Source organism: Lynx rufus, unplaced genomic scaffold (assembly GCF_022079265.1).
Source record: "Lynx rufus isolate CCGP_SWC_20201006 ecotype Redwood Valley unplaced genomic scaffold, mLynRuf1.p SCAF_6, whole genome shotgun sequence".
Lineage (NCBI taxonomy): Eukaryota > Metazoa > Chordata > Mammalia > Carnivora > Felidae > Lynx > Lynx rufus.
In genome coordinates, this window is record NW_025814878.1 from 83,595,862 (window position 1) to 83,614,586 (window position 18,725).

Sequence of the window (18,725 nt, forward strand, 5' to 3'; positions counted from 1 at the left end):
CAGATTAAATTACTAACAGGTAAAACTACTTGGCTGGGTGGACTAAAGTACTGCCCCGGGATTTCTTACATTTGAATGATCAGCCAGCAAGTCCTATTGCCCTACATGCTACACTGGAGACCCCAGCCGAGGCACCCAATGCCATAAAGGTACAGAAGTCAAGGGAAATAGCCATTGCCTTGACCTTCAACGTGGATTAACATGCTGTGCTGTTGAGACCACCAAGCCCCATCACACCTGTGAAAGGCACTACCTACTGGCATTTGCAATGAGATGTCCCACCAGGGTGGATGAGTTATTTCACACCCCTGAGTGAAGGGGATCTACTCATTCCCCACTAGGATCTTGTTGTCCTCCTGTAAGTCAGATCTACTGAAATACACAGCACCTGGAATGGAACACACACCACTGAAAGAGAAGAGAAGGTGGGAATTCTGGTCTGCCATATTCTACTGTGAATCCATCTTCTCGCTCCTGACAGTGCTGCCTCCCCTGGTAAACACATATGGCATGCACAATCAGGTCAAATTCCTAAAGCTGCAAATTCTACTGGTATGATTTGGGGGCACTGTCTTTGTTCTCTCCATGGCCTGGAGGATGTTAGAACACACATAGAAGCCCTCACTAAACCCACCAAACAAGTCTTAAACAATAGCCAGCAAAGCCTGTTTTTACTGAGGCCTGAAATATTCTAAGGAGTATAGCTGCCTTTCAAAGTAAAACGGCCTTAGAAATTGTCACTGCCTCTCAAGAAGTCATCTGTGTCATCTGTTAACGTATCATCTTTATTAAATCATATAAGGACACAAGTAAATGCCCTAAGTGATCTGACCCCCAGCTTAGGAAACTTAGTAAATCGATGGTTTGGATCATGGGGCTCTTAGCGAAAAGAATTGTTACTCGTTTTGGGAATCATTGCTTTAATCTGTGTTTTCTCTTGCATGTACCTGTACTGTTGCTTTGGCATCTGCCTTCAATGTAGCCAGATGACCACCAAAGGAGCCACCTTTATGCTAGTAAAAAAAAAAAAAAAAAAAAAAAAAAAAAAAAGTGCAATGACCCACATTGCAAAAAAAGGGGACATAAAAGATTGTAATAGCAAGTTATGAAAAAGAAAATGTTGGGGTAGGTCATCGAGAGGCCATGACTGCAGTTGGCCAGTGAGCTGGACTCCAGCAATCAGAAGCTCCTCTCTCCCTCCCCTGTTGCTGGAATGTGGGCTCCATTTGCCTTCCCTGCTCCCAGAAGATGCCCTAGGAAACAGTCTTGAAATAGAAATGTGGTATTGAGACCATATGGAAGGTATGCATGACTGAACCCAGTTAAGGCTGCTATATAAACTTTTAAGATTCTGGCAGGTATGTGAGGGGATCTACTTGTCTTGTGGCCACAAAACAAGCCTTGCAAGTAACTTTCCTCACTTATTAAACCTGCCATGTACCAGTCTGGAGTAATCCACCTCCTTCTTTGTTTTCTCCTTGTCCTTTGTGTACGGGGCCAGTTTGTGAACCAACAGGAATAAGTTAACATCTCTTCTTAAAAGGGCTGGAAAGACATCAAGATTTTACTATTTGGCCAGAAAAGGTCCATATTTTAATTGAATTGTTTATGGTTTTAACTTTGAAATTGGTAAGGCCAGGATGAAACATATTTCTCAAAAATTTCAATATTAAGTCTTTCTGGGATATACAAAAGTATTTAATACATGATAAGGTCAGAATCAGAGTCAACTTTTAAGTTTTTTTTTTCATAATATTTGTTTATTTTTGAGAGAGACAGACAGAGACAGAGCATGAGCATGAGCAGGGGAGGGGGAGAGAAAGAGGGAGACACAGAATCTGAAGCAGGCTCCAGGCTCTGAGCTGTCAGCACAGAGCCCAACACAGGGCTTGAACTCATGAACTGTGAGATCACGACCTGAGCTGAAGTTGGACACTTAACCGACTGAGCCACCCAGGTGCCCCCAGTCAATTTTTAAATGTAGGCAAGAAAACATTTAACAAACAGCTAGATAAATAAATGCTATAATATCTACATTATATATAATGTATTTTTACATATACATATTTTTTACACTGCAAAGTGAGATACAGAGGGAAAAAGGAAGAGGAGTAATACATGAATCTTTGGAATAGAATTCTTGCTATAGGACTGTGAAGATTGGAACATTAAAAAATCCTTCTTTTTCTTTTCCAAGAATTCCATGAAGTTCTTTATCTCTGAATCATATCTAAATGTGATAGTAATGATAGTTTAAATATAGTGAGCACTTTTCTCTATGCCAGGGACTGCTATGTTTTTTATCTTTCCTATCATCTTTAATCCTCAAATAACCCTCTAAGACAGACAGTATTGCTACTCCCATCTGATAGAAGAGGAAACTGAGGCCAAATCAGAGTGGGAAAGGAAAGACATAAGAAGTTGAACGTGGAGCCCATGATTTTCACCAGGACACTGATTTGTTTCTTACAGCAATGAATAAATGTTTACTAATTTTTTGTAAACCTGTAAATACAAAAGAGCCACAGATGCAGGAGGGTTAATATAGAATTTGTTGACTTTTTGCTTATAATTAGCTGTCAATGTTCTTTGGCAAAAAACAAATTGGGCAAGGTGAAGAGAGATACAAGGTATCAAACAATGAATAGAAAACATTCATGAGACAATAGGGGAATTCTAATATCTCAATTGTTATACCAAATGAATTCATCACTAATATACTACTGCAATGTATCATCAAGAATTTATCAGGGTTCGGGGCGCCTGGGTGGCGCAGTCGGTTAAGCGTCCGACTTCAGCCAGGTCACGATCTCGCGGTCCGTGAGTTCGAGCCCCGCGTCAGGCTCTGGGCTGATGGCTCAGAGCCTGGAGCCTGTTTCCGATTCTGTGTCTCCCTCTCTCTCTGCCCCTCGCCCGTTCATGCTCTGTCTCTCGCTGTCCCAAAAATAAATAAACGTTGAAAAAAAAAATTTAAAAAAAAAAAAAAGAATTTATCAGGGTTCACTAAATAAAAACATATGATGATTATTTTTTAAGTGCCTTGGTGAAACAAGGAAAAAGTTATAGTAAAGACTTTCTTGATTTCTCATAAAACAACCAATCATAATGTATAAATACTTTTACTGTATAGATTGAATTGTTTTTCCCAGGATGCCACACTATATAGAAGACCAGCCAGCCATTTTTTACCCCCACTCTGTCTCTATAGAACAATTAACATTGGAATTCTGTGAATGTGGTTATGAGTTTTGTATCTCAAAACCCTATTCTTTGAAGAGACATCTTCTTTCCCCTCAAAGATGTGTTCCTAAAGCATCATTAAGAAATGAGACACCCTGGTGTCAACTATACTCAAATTTAAAACAATTAAAAAAAATAGACACCTTGTATGCACAATGTAGCACAATTCTTTCCAAGGGTAGAACATTATTCTTGGTATATCATGCAATAATTAAATGGCAACAACAGTAATAATTAACATCCACCAAATTCTTGCTATGTGGCAGATACTGTTCTAAGCACTTCACTTGTATTTTCTCTATTACTTACAACAATGCTATGAAGGGATTACTATTATTGCCTCCATTTTACAGATTCTGAAACTAAAGCCAGAGTGACAAAATAACTTTCCCAAGGACTCAGAGCAAGTGGTGTAAGCCAGGAAGCCATACTCCTGGGCCCATGTTCTTAACCATGATTTCTTCCATTTCTTGATGATGGTGATGGCAATGATGATGATAATTGGGAGTGAGGAGAGCTTTTGCTCTATGGAAATCGTTAGCAGATCACAAGTCTAAAATGCTGCTAATGATGCTACCTGAACCTGACATTGTGGCAAATTTATGAAGGGACAGCCGCAAAACCCTTTGAAGTCCTTCAGCAATGCTTACTCTAAAACCCACAGCTCCTTCTTGAGCTGCGCAAGCCCTATGATTACACAATCTGGTGCCTTATTTTTACCACTGTATTAGATATGTTTATGCTGGATCTTATAAAACGGAGGATAATGCGCCACTCTACTCACAAAAGAAACAGTGACTGGTGTAGAACAGTGTTCCAAAAATCCATTTTTAGGTGAGTAGGGGTTTAAGACTGTAGTAACATTTCTGTGTTCCTCAAGTACCCTACAAATAAGTAGTCTCCGTGAGGCTGCAAGGTCCTAAGGCTGACAAACTATGAGGGGAAAGCAGTGGGAGAAGCTAATTCACACCATCTGCATCTTGTCAATTTACTCCTTCTCAGAAGTAATTCTTTCTCCCTAGATCCTCCTCTGGTGGCTGATGAAAAGACTTTGGGATGCCCCTCCTGGGCCCCAGAAGAAGACAGAGTAAAACTAGAAGTGCTTCACATAACATTATATATGTTTATTGAGGAAACAAAGTTTGACAGGAATTTACTTGACCATTTTTCTCATATAGGGACTTCCTGTTTCCTCATCTGCCCTGGGGTACTTTTTATTTTAGTTTGATTCTGATTTGGAATGACTTATGCTTGAGAGGTTGTTTATTTGCTTCTTTTTCAAAACTCATTTCAGTGTCCCCTGACCGCAGTCTGAATTCATAAGACTGCTTATTTTAATTTCTTCTCTTCCATTTGCCTCTTTGTTAATATCTTGATATTTAGTGTCATTTTGTGACCATAATTAAAATGGTTCTAATTTTCCTCTTCTTAATGATGTCCATTCCCTTTCCCTAAACATAAATGAAGATATTTCATAGAAATAGGGTAAATACCAGATGCTATAGAAATCCAGGAGAATCCTGACTGTAAGTTATTATTTTATATATATATATATATATATATATATATATATATATATATATTTTTTTTTTTACAATCCTGTTGATATTTTTTACCTTAAGGGAAAGCCAGCCCAGTGTTTACGCCAAATTTGAAAGAAGTAAAATTTTGTTACTTAATAACATTTAACATCATGCAAAGGACCACAATTAATACTTAACTACCACAGGGATGCTGCGATTAAAGTGAAAAGGAAGAATGGCTAGGGCTTTCTTGGATTTAGTGAAATGACACTGAAGAGAACCCTACGGCATATATATTTGAATATGTTGCTTTCTTATTTTTTGAAGACTTCTCCTTTTTTTTTTCCTTTTCAGTTTATTTATTTATATTGACAGAGAGGGAATCCCAAGCAGGCTCTGAACTGTCAGCACAGAGCCCAATGTAAGGGCTCAAAGTCACAAACTGTGAGATCGTGACCTGAGCTGAAATTAAGAGTTGGATGCTCAACTGACTGAGCCACCGAGGCACCCCGAATGATTCTCCTTTCCTCAAGAAAGTATTGGCCCTTGAAACTCAAAAGAAATTATTCCATTAACCTCTGAATACTTAGATATCAACATAAATAAGTATTGTCATATAATCACATGTACTGAGAAAATATCTGTAGGTCTATGAATTTTGTAGAATTACATCTAGCCCTGAGCATCATACATGATTTTTATTTTAAGGGTCTTCTTTAACCAAAATATATCAAAAAGTAATGGTGGGGGGCATACCTGGTTGGCTCAGTAAGCGTCTGACTTCCACTCAGGTTTGTGATCTCACGACTCTGTGACCTCAGAGTTCATGATTTCGAGCCCCAAGTCATGTGCTGACAGCTCAGAGCCTGGAGTCAGCTTCAGATTCTGTGTCTCCCTCTCTCTGTGCCCTTCCCCTGTTTGCACTCTGTCTCTCTCAAAAATAAACATTAAAAACTTTTTTTAAAAAGTAATGCATGAATGGATTGTTTCATGTATTTTATAGGAAAAGATTTTAATATGTTTCACGTGGTATCTGGATCATACATAACATCATCTCAGTTATTATCTTCCCTCCCCATGTAAAAAAAAGTTAGAAAACAAAAAGCCTTACATAGAGAATATAGTTGGGATTTCTAGGCCAACAAGTTATTATAATTACTAAACACTAATATTTCTTCCTCCCCTTTTCCCTCCCTTCCTATTTTTCTTTCCATTTTTAGAAAACCTAAGTCAGACTCATAAGCATTCTTTCCTAAAGAATTTCAGTTGAAATAAAGATGGAAAAGGAAACCATAGAGTAATGACAACTGAAGTTCTGAAACAATTTTGAGATTGTGCATAAGGAATTCACCATATTCAGCGTAGTGGTGTGTGGGATTCTGGAAGAGGTAACATTAGATCTCAACACTCTTGGCACTCCAAGCCTGCACTGTAGAACTGTGAAGCTCCCTCTTTTTAAATCCCTGATATCCCAAACTGTTTACTTGAAAATTTTTTCCTCTATCTTTTCCGGTCAAGAAAAACAAATCTTCTCTAAACCAATGGGGACTAGGTAATAGCTAATTGTTTAGTCCACCAAATGAAGAATGCTAAATGCAAATAGGATGGGATGAGAAGCATGACCAGTACATTGGTATATTTCTATGACTTGGTTTCTGTTCTTGGCCAAGGATCGTGTTGATGTTTTATCCCTGCTCTGTGCAGACCCTCCTTCAGTAAGTAGCAAATTCAAAGACAAGACATAAGAAGGATTTTGAGCACCTTTTGTTGCCAGATTGACTTCTTTCAGAGCACAGCCTCATCTGTCCAACCGGATTTAACTCTCTATTTTGGCTAGAATAGAAAAAAAAACCCACAACTACCAACATGACAGGCAACCCCTTTCTCAGCACATGTGATTTCCCACACAGCTGCACACTGCTTCTCTAATGAGCTCTACAGTTCTTTGTTTCTTGGCATGAACACTGCAAGTCAGGTAAAAATGTTTAGCTGTGTGTGACCTGGGAATTGAAGGGTAAAACTCACAAAATTGGTTTGGCTTAGAACCTAAGAGTTTACCCAGAGGTGAAAGGTTTGTGTATCAGCAGAGCCAACAATGATTTTTGTTTTTTTCTTCTCAGACATTTTAAAATGCAACTTGGAACTGCAAACACTTCAGTGTATGGATAATCTTTTCATCTTGAACTTGTTTTGTTCAAAATGTCCATCTCAGCTCCTCATAGGCTTAAATAGAGATTTGTTGACCCAGGATGTCTCTATTTACATTTTTACCCCACCTCCTGAAGACATCTACCACTACCACACCTCCACGCCAATTCCAACACATACAGCTTAGTTTCCAGGCTGCCTTTTCTATTTCAATTTAATGCATTATCTATTTTAGGTGGCTGGTGACTAATAAGAATCTATCCAGTAACACATTCTCTTCCATAATCATAGTTTATACGATAAAGAGATAAATTTCAATAGACTACAGGCCCTCCCCTCCATCACCAGCAGAAACACATTGCATTGGAAGTCTTTATGAGCATTCCACAATTACTCAAGGCTGCCTTGTTGGTTTTTCCTCAGCATTAGTGGTTTTATAGAGTCACACAAAGAAAGTTGAAAGCGACCACATTATTTTTAAGTGTTCAGCATGTAAACATTCCAAAAATGGAGCTATAAAGAAAATAACCAAAACCAAGGGGAGGATTCTTTTAATTCTTATAATTCCTAAGCCCATCCTCTGTTTGATTCTATCTCCTACACACCTGTCCTATTTTTAAATTCTTGAGTTCTACAAACAGCCAACATAAAGGATTTCCAAGTTATAATATAGACCACATGGAACTAAGTTCTCCTTTTTCTAAATTGTATGCATTTACTTTTCAAAAAAAAAGTCATGCTGTATGTAGCCAATAAAACCACTCTTCTCAGTAGCCTATTTGTCCTTTTAAGAAAACTGAATATGATAACTAGATTTGCATACATTCCCATATGCAAATGTGAACTTCAATTAGCAGAGCCCAACTTGATTACCACTCACAAAGTAAATTTTTATGGAGAATAATTATTTTAAAAATGGTAATAAAGCAAATAGTTATCAAGACTCTAGCACAGAGGGGAAATATCAGGCATATGGAATGACTTAAAAATTATTTATTGGGGGCCCAGATCTTCTTATTAGATGCAGAAAAACAGGTGAGAGTGCTGGTCTCATGTCAAATCTTTTCTCTTCCTCTGTCCCCTAAGGTCCTCAATGCCTTTATGGCTGCTCTACTTGTAGGCTCATCTCTTACCTGCCTGTAACAGATTTGCACTTTGCTTCCCTGTTTCTAGTCTACCCTCATTCTACTCCATCCTGCACATTGCAGCCAACTTTGTGTGAGTGCTGTTCTCTCCCAACATCACTACCCTGCCACTTGAGGCCCATCTCAGTCCACTTCCAGCTTCCCTCCTTCCTTTCGAGGTATGCTCAGTGTCGTAATCACACTGTCATGCTAGTCCCTGTCCACTCATTCTGTATCTCTTGTTGGCATGGAAATAAAATGATTTCCTATCTATAGATCAACTCTCTTTCCAATTCCATGCTCTCTGTGGAGCTTTCCCTAATTTCCCCTTTGAATTCTCACCTTTGCTGTGCAGCATTCCTTCCTGTCTTGTCTCTTGAGCTAAACAATAACCACACTGTGTCCTAATTATCTGCTGACCTGCCTGTTGCCTCCAGGGCAGGGACTGAAACCCATTTGTCTCTGTGCCCCTAGCACCTGAAATAAAAGAGAGCTACAACAACAAACCTCAGAACATATTTCAAATCCAGATGGGAATTCTTACAACTATTTTGAACACGGTTTTTTTTTTTTGAACAAATTTTCCTACACCTTTCCATTGGTCAGGCTGTGTGTGTGTGTGTGTGTGTGGGTGGGTGTGGGTGTGGGTGTGCACATGCACATGCATGTGTATACCTGTTTATTTTTTTGTTTTACATCATTTTTAAAATTTCTTTTATATTCTTACTTTTATTCTTAATTTACTTGGAATTTTTTTGTATGTGAGCTACCTTTTACTTTTGAGTAAGTACAGATGTGTGGTATATGCAACACTAAGAATTGATGCCTTGTACACTGCAATTTTGTTAATGAGCTAGGAAAGATCCAGATGTTCTTAATATGCCATCCTTACTAAGTCAAGAATGAATTCCTATTTTTTAATGTTTTATTTATTTTTGAGAGAGAAAAGGACACAGAACGTGAGTGGTGGAGGGGCAGACAGAGAGGGAGACACAGAGTCAGAAGTAGGCTCCAGGCTCTGAGCTGTCAGCACAGGGCCCCAAACGGGGATCAAACCCATGAACCAGGAGATGGTGACCTGAGCTGAAGTTGGATGCTTAACCAACTGAGCCACCCAGGCACCCCAAGAATGAACTTGTATATAAGAACACAAAAACCACATAACAAAGCTGAAACGAAAAGTCTTCCTGGTTAGCCTGAAATCTGAGTTATTTCATCCTGTTATTGGAAGGATGTGTGTTTGTGTCTGCATGAGCTTTCAAGTGTAAGTGACAGAGCTGAGGAGCCCTAGAGTAAGTGGACAGAGAGACAGTCAGGGGAGAGGGGGAGAGAGGGAGAGGCAGCGAGAGAGGGGTGGGGAAGAGAGGGAGAAATTCTACATTTCTGACTTGAAACAAGTTAGATATATTTTACATAGCATTTTGGCTTTAAAGAGAAAATTAAAATTCAGAATAAGGTGCTACATAATTAAAAGAAGTTTGATGCATTTTTGATTTACACAGTATCCAAAATACTGTAAACAGAAAATGAATCTGGGTGAGCGCATTTAAAAAAGTTTTTGTTTTTGGACCTCCAGTGTACAAATATTGGAATAATCTTAATCACTGGTCTATGAAACTCTCATCAGTGATATATCTACACATGGCTTTCTGTTTTCATTCACTGATCCATTTATTCATGATGTATTAATATTATAAGGTACCATCACTCAACCACCCAACACCAAAGATAGAACCTTGAAAATATTCATATATAGCTATCTGGTCTTCTGCCAATCAATCTCCTAGACTCTGTCAACTTGTGGTAACCCAAATCAAACCACCATCTTAACTGTCATCCCCTTTCCTTATTATTCAGTTTTATTTCATATTTACATATTCTGACATTTGATCCCACCTATGGGTAAAGGATGCTGTTCTAGTTAGTTTTCCCTAGAACAACACTGGAAAATTCGTTCATTAATGACACCAATGTGTAGCTTCCCTAACTTAATGCAAATTATGTATCTTCATGATAACTGATTATTTGAAGGAGAATACTGTAATCTGATCTAAGGTCAATGAAGAGAAAATTATCATGTTACCTCTTACTGAATCGCCTGAAAAATGTCTATCTCACGTAAATGTTTCTATGGCAAAATATTACTTGTCATATATACTATAGAAACAGTATAAAAACAAAAATAAAGATATATAGAAAATCAACTTAAGTTTATACACATCACTGACTTATTCTGTGTACGGTATCAAGTGAATGTGAGGAAGGTGCCATTGCTAACCAGTGAGGCATGAGGAGAATTTGAGATCCTAGCCCCTTTTTCCCTGGTGATTTATAATATGATTACAGCTTACAGCTTAAATTGTTACTAAAATTTGATTGAGTCAATTAAGTCAACAAATAGATTCGAGTTGGATCAACTGAATCTCTACACGCTTTAATTTCCTCCTCAGCAATACATGTATAATCTGTTCTTAAGAGAATAATTTTATTATTCTTAAAGATTCTTTCAAAATAATATATAACCTTATTTTCTTTTCTTAGTATTGAAGCCTTACAGAGTGACACATCTTAGTGTTAAAAATATTTTTCATTTCATTTTAGTCATGCCCAAAAGCCTACTTCTTGAAACCAAACCCTCTAAAGTTTACTCAAGGGACACCGGCCAAGCAAGAGTGGATGTTTACAAAGAGCAGAGGAAGTATTCCAAATCCCAAGGCTTCTCTCTGTGACAGCCTTTCTTCTTGTTGCTGTGTTAACAACAGTATGCTCATTTACAATTAATTCATTTAACTGATGAATGTACTTGACATTATGTACCAAAAGCTCTAATCATGGAAAGCCGAGTGATCTAAAACCCATATCCGACAAGAGTTCACCGCTGGAAGTCTAACATGAAAATGTCAGCCATAATGGAAGAACCATGATCATTAAGTGTAACAAACCCATGACAAACTCCAAAAACTGCCATCCCCATGCATGCCACGTTAATGAGCCAAGGTATAAAGATGAGAAACATTCTACTTTATATCTTTGTTTTATAGCAAATGATCTTAATTAACAAATGTGCCCTCAAATCTTTAATTTTACAGTCTTTACTAGTGCATTAGGACTACAAATGCTCCTCATATTTGGTAAAAGAAGTCTATAGGACAGTGAAGTATAACGTAGCTTCCACAACATTTTTTTCTAAAATTCAAAAGGAAGGTCTATAGGCAATCCTATTTAATAAGTCTAAAGTACCAAGACATTTTTTAGTATGCTAAAAAATGACATTAGAGTAATAAATTTTACTTCTTGACCTACTTCTGAGTCCTTACCTTTAAAACCATATGATACTACAAAATGATTATTTCTGTGAGCACACCAGTCATGATATTCCTTGATTTGGTTTGGAATGTAAATAATTTAGTGCTCATACTGACTCTTAAAAATATCAAGGCTAATGCTATCTAAAGAAATACAAAAATTTGATAGATACACATTTATGCAATTCAAATTCTGATTACGAGAACCAACTGAATTATAATTTTGAATGCACAATTATAAGCATAAACTACTTTGTCAAAATGTGCATATCAGCTTAGTTCAAATGACAGGAAAACTTATCACTTGAAAGTAATTTTTTTACACTAGAACATTTTTAAATGACAGAGCTTTTTAATATTTTTATCCTCTTCAAATGAAATCTCAAGGAATACCTTTATTCAACAAAGACAATTTTTAATACATCATTTTCTTTACATTTTAGTAAAAACCTCTATATTCTTTATTCTGCCATAGTTAAGAGTATTATTACTAGAATTAGACAAACCTAAGTTCAATACTTGGTTCTGCCTTATACCAGCTGTACGACCTTGGGCAAGATATTTAACATATGGAGGTTTCAGCCTCCTTATTTCTAAAGTGGGGGAAATAAACAACCCTATTTTAATGAGTTGTTTGTGGAATAAGAATGATGGTTTATATGACACACTTGGTATAACGTGTTGCAGAAAGTAAATGCTCAATAAACATTGGGTATCATGAAAATATGTATGATAATGATTTCAAGCAATGGGAGCATCAGTCTAAACTGTGCATTTGAAATATCTGAACCAGAAAGGACTTCCATGATCACATTGTTCATCTTACTTTAACAAGGACAACATCAAGGCCCAGAGAGCTTCAAGGCCCAGAGCATCATGTTAGCCTTTCTACTCCCTGTAAAGTGTTCTATTAACTAGCTTGCCCTCAGTCCTTGCTGGCCCATTTTAGGAGTGGGTGACACAGGGAAAGTACTGCTAAAGGTGAGGTGAAATGAGGCTTTTCTCTAATGAACAGAGGAATCTAATATGACAGACGAGCAGAGTTAAATTACTCTATTGATTGCTCAGAAAATCAATATGAAGTTTCTATCCACAGAAATGCTCCCAAGCTGAGAACAAGGGGTCTGGAAGCCTGAGGAATAAAGGGCAAAGGCCCACAAGACAGGATGTGTCAATACTTCTGTGTGTGGACACCCCTAGTACCTTGGAAGGCTGAAAGCAAATCAGCTCCTCCAGCTACCTTAAAATGTTAGTGGGGTCATCTTGTCAAAATGGTGATTGCTTAGAGAGAAGTTTAATAGGAACAGTAATAAATTCAACTGGATATAATGTCATAACTGTTTAATGTAATACATTGGAACGGACTTCCTACATATCCAAAAGAACTAGTCTCTTTGAGAGTACTCAGTTCAATAATACTGCTCAGGAAAATAAGATATAATCATTCCTTAGCTTTAAAAATTTTTTTTATTAATGTTTTACTTATTTTTCAGAGAGAGAGACAGAGACAGAGAGAGAGAGAGAGAGAATCCAAAGCAGGCTTCAGGCCCTGAGCTGTCAGCACAGAACCGACACGGACTGTGGGATCATGAACTGAGTCGAAACCAGACACTTAACCGACAGAGCCACCCAGGTGCTCCTCCTTAGTTTTTATATAATTCTATTATGAAGTTGGAAATTATGTCTATAATTGCACATTATAAACATTTATTAAAATTATAACTGTACATTATAAAAATATCAGAAAAATTATATGACAAATCTCTGCAGTTACATATCCAAATATAATCAGTATACTGTTCAAATCCTTATTGTCTGATTACTATTGTTTTTAAACTTAAAAAAATTTTTTTTTTACTGTTTATTTTTGAGAGAGAGAGAGTGAGACAGAGTGTGAGCGGGGGAGAGGCAGAGAGAGAGGGAGACACAGAATCTGAAGCAGGCTCTAGGCTCTGAGCTGTCAGCACAGAGCTTGAAGTGGGGCTTGAACTCATGAACTGTGAGATCATGACCTGAGCTGAAGTCGGATGCTTACCTGATTGAGCCACTCAGGTGCCCCTGTCTGATTATTACATTCAATAAAATTATGAAGTGGAAAGTAATACACACATATAATTGCAAAAAGCATTCTAAGTGCTTTTTTAAAGTTAGTAAAAAAATCTTCAAATCATCGTATTTTACAAATTGTGAATAAAAATATCTTTGAGTTGAGTATGCTTTCTGGTTTGCAAATATATGTATTCTACATTCATGAGTATTTTAATATAAATCAGAAACACAACTATAACAAATCAGAATTTATTGATAAATGAGCCATCATACAAAAGTAACATTGGGGCGCCTGGGTGGCTCAGTCAGTTAAGGGTCTCACTCTTGATTTCGGCTCAGGTTTTGAACCCACGGTTTGTGAGTTCGAGTTCCACTACCGGCTCTGCACTGATGGTGTGAAGCCTGCTTGGGACACTCACTCTCTCTTTCTCTCTCAAAAATAATAAATAAACATTTAAAACAGTTATTACCCTCATGCCATGATTTTCAGGGCTCACTTAAGATTTTATAGTTGTCAAAGTGAATGATGACAACATCACCAATGGATTTACTGCCCAGTGGCCAGTCAACATCACACACTTATGCCAGGATAACAGGAGTCTCAAACCTAGTTGCACATTGCTTAATTTAAATCTCACTGAAAATTAAATGGAACTACAATCAATTTTCAATTCAGTTTTAGATAATGCTTATTTTATTATAGCAATACTTTGTAAGCTTCAAGTAGCTTCTACATAAAAGTATATTGCTATATCAAATTATATATATTATATATAATGTGGCTTTTTAAAATAGTCTAATAGGAAAAGATTATTATTGGTTATATTGTTAAAATGTAACATTGAACTGGTGAACAGATTAATACCCAGACAAACACAAATGACTCCTATGTTCTATCTGTCATCATAAATCTTTGGTAGACAGAGATTAGCCTTTTGTGCCAACATCTCTAGAGAAAGTAATGTGCACTGGGCCTCAAGGGAACACTTTCTATCTACATCTAACTAATGCTTCCAGAGACTTTGGGCTGCTCCCCTCGCTATCTCAAAGTATACATAAATACTAAAAAACTAAAATAGATATCCTTGAATTAAAAACCAAGCAAACATACAAACACGTTCAGATTTTGTTTTTTACCCATTACTGTTGACAAGAGACGATTAACACCCTACAAAGTCCTTTGAAAATACATACACAAGTATCTAATTATTACCTTCAACTATTCAGTAAACATTTCATGTCAGTAGCCCTGAACCATATTTTCCTTTTCTTTTTTCCTCCTTTTTGAAATTATCAAGCAGAAAAATTTTAACAAACCCTATTGACATGAAAACACTGTCCTTTACTCAAAATCTAAAAGAAAGCTTCTAAAAACTGTCCTTTATCTTAATATAATTTCTGAAAGGATTCAAATAATTTGAAATATTTCTGTAATTTTTTTCAGTTATTAAGAAAGTAAATAAGGGGGGCCCAAGTTCTGATTGAGACCCCCCTCAACTCTGCTCCACAAAAAGAATGTCAATAATGGACCATGGAAAAGAGCAAGGACTGAGAAAAACAAACTACATTTGCCTTGAAGGAGTCATTTGTCTTTTGTAGATGAGCTGGTTTTTCAAAAAAAGAGGGCAATTCACTTACCTCAGTCTATCATAGATTTGGGTTAAGCTAATTGAAATGTGCTTCAGGACATATGAGGAGACAGCATTTGGGGAAAATGGCTGGGAGCATTTTTTTTTTCAGGAACAATTTCCTTTTCAAAAATTAATAACCTCAAGGTTTTTAGGTATTCAAATACAGAAGTAGTATTTTGGATTTTTTAAAAAGTTGGATCAAAATTATTTCATTTTTGGAATGTAACTTAATAATTTTCATCTAAATTAGTTTCATTTAGAGATATTTTCATAATAAAGTTAAATTTTAATCAAATTTAGAGATATTCTTTTTTAAAGTGTTTATTTTTAGAGACACACAGAGGGGTAGAGAGATAGAGAGAGAGAGAATGAACAAGCAGGGGAGGGGCAGGGAGAGAGGGAGATAGAATCCGAAGCAGGCTCCAGGCTCTGAGCTGTCAGCACAGAGCCCAACGCGGGGCTTGAACTCAAAGACCGCGAGATCATGACCTGAGCTGAAGTCGGACGCTTAACCAACTGAGCTACCCATTTACCCCAAGAGATGTACTTTTTAAGAAAGGCATATAATGTTAGGCAGTTTCCCCATCTGGAAAATGAGGGATAATAATAAGGTCCATAAGGCTGTTGTAAGAATCAAATGTGAAAGAAATTTTGGCCACACACTCTGAAAAGTTTTCTTGTGGAGGTGGGGAGACACTACATAGAGATATTTATATTTGCTCTATGGACAATGACAGCTCCACCTTATCAATCACCCGTCACCTTACACGCTCTATTATAAACTATGTGACTGAATCCTGGCTGTGCATCACTTGTGACGCTTTGTTTACAACTCTAGTTTCCTGAGCTCAACCCTCAGAGGTTCTAATTGAGTTGATTTCACAGTTTAAGTCCCAGGACTCCCAGCTCTAAAAACTTTCTGGGTGATTCTGATGAGCAGCCAGGTTGAGAACCACTGTATAAGGCAATCGATGTTCAAGTTTATTTGTTCCTGCTGAAAGGCTGTTACCTGGACTTCAGTAAGAGATAGAAAAAACAGGGAGAAAGTGAGGCAGTAAAAAGACTAATTATATATTTTTTTAAATTTTTTGTTAACGTTTATTTATTTTTGAGACAGAGAGAGACAGAGCATGAACAGGGGAGGGTCAGAGAAAGAGGGAGACACAGAATCTGAAACAGGCTCCAGGCTCTGAGCCATCAGCACAGAGACCGACGCGGGGCTCGAACTCACGAACCGCGAGATCATGACCTGAGCTGAAGTCGGACGCTTAACCCACTGAGCCACCCAGGCGCCCCTAATTATATTTTAGATAGTGATCTTACTAGGAGATAAACCAACAGGAATGTGTTCTTGAACAATAATCCAGGCTTTCCAGAAATTTAATGCATCAATACAAAAAATGAACAAGACCATGAGAATACTATAGGACAGCTAGTTTAGAAACAAGTAGATATTTCTGGGGCTCCTGGGTAGGTCAGAAGATTAAGAGTCCAACTTCCACTCAGGTATTGATCTCACAGTCCAGGAGTTCAAGCACTGTGTCAGTCTCTGTGCTGACATCTCAGACTCTGAAACCTGCTTTGGTTTCTGTTTCTGTCTCTGTCTCTCTCTCTCTCTCTTTCCCTCCCGCTTTTCAAAAGTATACATAAAAAAAAAACAGGTAAATATTTTCCTAGGAATTCACTGCTGTTATATTGTGTCCTGCAGGATAGCTTGGGGAGTATGTGCAGTGTGAGTCTGGATGAGTGCCATCACTAGGCACATTTGTGAGAAGACCCAGGGTGGTAATGCAAGTAGGAGTTCAAGCAGGATAGTGAGACAGTGCAGGCAGCACTGATGTGACTTTTGTAGCAAAATACTCAAGTTATTGCATCAATCCAAAAGAAAAGGGAGAAAAAGAAGAACTTGCTTGTCTAGGGAGAAAGATGGTCTTAGAACAAAGACACACAGAAAACAAAAAGGATGAAAGATATAGTTAAGAAGATACAGTAATAAAGCCAGAAGAAAGAATAGATTTTTAAGACTGGCAGTTCAAGTTAAGACTCATCACACTGAGAGTTTTTAGCACATGAAAGCAAAGCCCTACTGGGCTTGAAATAGCCATGGTTGGTTTCTAGGTGTAAATCTCCTTAGCCTATAGATCACAGATACCCTATTTGTATTTAACTTTTGTACTTCAAGTAAAATAAATTTCCCTAGAGAGATTCCTCCTCACTTTGTAAATTGGCTTTTTCAAGAAATCTTAATTGGATATAGTTTTCCCACAGTGTTTGTCTTTGATTTGGTTAAAAAAAAAAGGGGGGAAAAGCAGTGAATAAGGATTGTAATATATGTCCCCATCTCCATAGAGGAGTGTAGTTCTGTGTCCAAGGATATTGCTCTTGCAGGCTTTTACAGTTTTGACTCTGGAGCTGAAACTGCATGCCAAGAGACGTGTGTGTGTGTGTGTGTGTGTGTGTGTGTGTGCGCGCGTGTGTATGCATGCGCAGAAAGGGGGGGGGAAGGAGGAATACTTCATTAACACAGAAGATATCTAAATAAAGTCCACCTGGGCATCAAATAACCAGCCAAGCTGAGTTTTTCTTCTGCTTCTGTTGCCAATTCTTTCCTTTGATCAACTACGTATGTCTCAGTTTCCTGCATTTTCCATTTGTAAAGGGTCTTGAATGAATTTAATCACTAAGACGTTATATGAATTCCTACAGGACATCACATCCATCTCCCTTAGCATTTAATCTGCCTGAAATTTCACTTACTTAGAAGCCTTCTCCAATTAATAAAAAAAAAAAAGACAACTGATCTCCCCACATTTAAAAACAGGCTTGAAAATTTGAGGTTAGCTGTTTAAAATTTTAGCTTCAATTTCTTTTTTAATGTGTGTGTGTGTGTGTGTGTGTGTGTGTGTGAGAGAGAGAGAGAGAGAGAGAGAGAGAGAGAGAGAGAGAGAGAGAGAGAGAATATGAGCAGGGGAGGGGCAGAGAGAGGGAGACACGGAATCCAAAGTAGCCTCCAGGCTCTGAGCTGTCAGCACAGAGCCCGGACACAGGGCTCGGACCCAGGAATCTTGAGATCATGACCTGAGCCAAAGTCAGACACTTAACCAACTGAGCTACCCAGGTGCTCCAAAATTTCACTTCAATTTCTAAACACAGAGTTATCACACACAGTCTCACACATGAGGCAAATATGACCCGTGTGTCACTGCTAGATTGTAGCTGCTTCCAGAGGGTACCCTCCAACACTGTGCTGTTACAAAATGTGAATGCTGCTTAAGAGAAACAGTGCACCACTCATAAGTCATCCAACTTCCTTGTGTCAAATGCAATAGTCATTTAGATGCCATCACATGCATAAATCTCCCTTCTCACCATCATGATCTTTCAAAAAAAAATTTGAGAGATTTTTCTGAAGCATAACCAGTTATATGTCTTAAATATAGCAGATGATGGAGAATGGGGATTTGTATTCCCTGTGGGCATCAGTGCTTGCATAAAGAACATTCACTGATGTCAGCCATGGTTCTGCACACATTAGTATGTAAAGAGAGTTGCTTCATTTCCTTGCCTGACAGTCAGTGAACTGAAGAAAGTCAGTAGAGTGATGTTTGTAGTTTCCTGACAGCTATTTTTTTTCACTAATGATAAATGAGACAATTAACCCTAACTTTAGCCTTTATTTTTCAATAAATAGATTCATAATACTTC

The 18,725-nt window shown here is 37.7% G+C and overlaps 1 protein-coding gene across 1 annotated transcript in view; it reads right to left on the reverse strand.

Annotated features, from left to right (window-relative positions):
• The window catches only part of ADGRB3 (adhesion G protein-coupled receptor B3), a 732,350-nt gene that overhangs the window by 118,086 nt on the left and 595,539 nt on the right, over positions 1–18,725 (reverse strand). The gene's annotated exons all lie outside the window — the stretch shown is intronic.